Below are 1449 nucleotides of genomic sequence, written 5' to 3' on the forward strand. Positions count from 1 at the left end.
ATATCCATTTTCTATATTAAAAATTAAAATGGAAAAATTTAGATCTGTCTCATTAGTTTTGTTTAATTTATTAAGACAAAATTTAAAAGATTTTGAAAAATTTAGATTTATCTCATTAGTTTTGTTTAATTTATTAAGACAAAATTTAAAAGATTTTGCTCTTCTATTTTATCTCAAAAGATCCCCCCAGAGACTTCCAAGTTTCCTTGGAACCAGGTACAAATTTCCAGTCTGAGAACCAGGACTACATCAGACTGCTTAGAGGGACCAGTAAAAAATGGAACAAAAAAATGAAGAAATGAAGAGACCAAGGCAAAGCAACACAAAAAACACATGCTGGAGGACAGTTTTGTTTTAATTTAATGACTTTATAGATATTACACATTTGTGTATGTGTCATTAATTATCTGGCTTTTTATCCTCCATGAATTTTCTCTGTGACTAGGTGTTTGGTATCTCCCTCTTGATGACTTAAAAATTAACTAATTTTTTTTTTTCAGAAGAAGCAAATAACTATGAGTTCCCCAAATGACCTCAAGGGCAGAATGAAGAAATTAAGGGTACTATATTCATGCAAAGAAATATGAGGGGACTTCAAAAAGTTCATGGAAAAGTGGAATAAAGTATGAGTTCATTTTGGTCCAAAAAAAGTGGAAATGCATGCAGTTCTTTCCTAACACACATTTTCTGTGAAACGTTAAACACTCCCCCCACACCACCACCAATAGTTGACACCATAACTGAATTTATGGCTGAATCTCACGGACACATTGCCAAACAAAGAAAACCTTACAATAGAAAACCCACTGTATGATTCCATTTGCATGAAGTTAAAAAATAATGGGTTGTCGGGAAAGTTATGATGCATTTTTGCATAGAAAAACAGAAAAATGTGCCATGACTTTCCCAATGGCCCAGTAGGTATAACTCATCTCTGCACCACGAAGTCCAGGTGATGTTAACCTCGGGGTACCTGAATGGCACCTCCAGGTCCTCCTCAGGACTTCTGGCAGTGGAGGATTAATCTGTTTCTTGAAATAGTAGCTAAATTGTGAAATCTATCCCACTGTTTATTGGTTATAGTTCGATAAAACTTTTTCAATATAAAATGCATCAAACAAGTAACTACATGTTTCTCCAATTATATGCATTATTCCAAAGACTCATTAAGCTGTCAGGACCCTTAAGTGAGCAGTGTAATGTCGGGAGTGCCAGTGGCCTGCCCTTGGCCACGGCACACACATGTGTCATTGCCCTAGAAAGAGAACACAACATTATCATCCAGGACCTTTCCTAGCCCATCCCATCCTGAGGATGCAGCCAAGAGAAGGGTCTAGCCAGACTCAGCATCCAGACAGGTCAAAATAAGGTCCCACTACCCCAAGCCTAACACCCAGCACTGCTGGCATGGCCACCAGATACCCCCAGATTCCACAGCTACCTTTCCCT

The 1449-nt window shown here is 37.8% G+C and overlaps 1 protein-coding gene across 1 annotated transcript in view; it reads right to left on the reverse strand.

The window, feature by feature from the left end:
* CFAP61 (cilia and flagella associated protein 61) overlaps nt 1–1449 on the reverse strand; it is a 389757-nt gene that overhangs the window by 237062 nt on the left and 151246 nt on the right. The window lies entirely within an intron of this gene.

The sequence above is a fragment of the Tupaia chinensis genome, unplaced genomic scaffold (genome assembly GCF_000334495.1).
Source record: "Tupaia chinensis unplaced genomic scaffold, TupChi_1.0 Scaffold142716_1, whole genome shotgun sequence".
Classification (NCBI taxonomy): domain Eukaryota; kingdom Metazoa; phylum Chordata; class Mammalia; order Scandentia; family Tupaiidae; genus Tupaia; species Tupaia belangeri.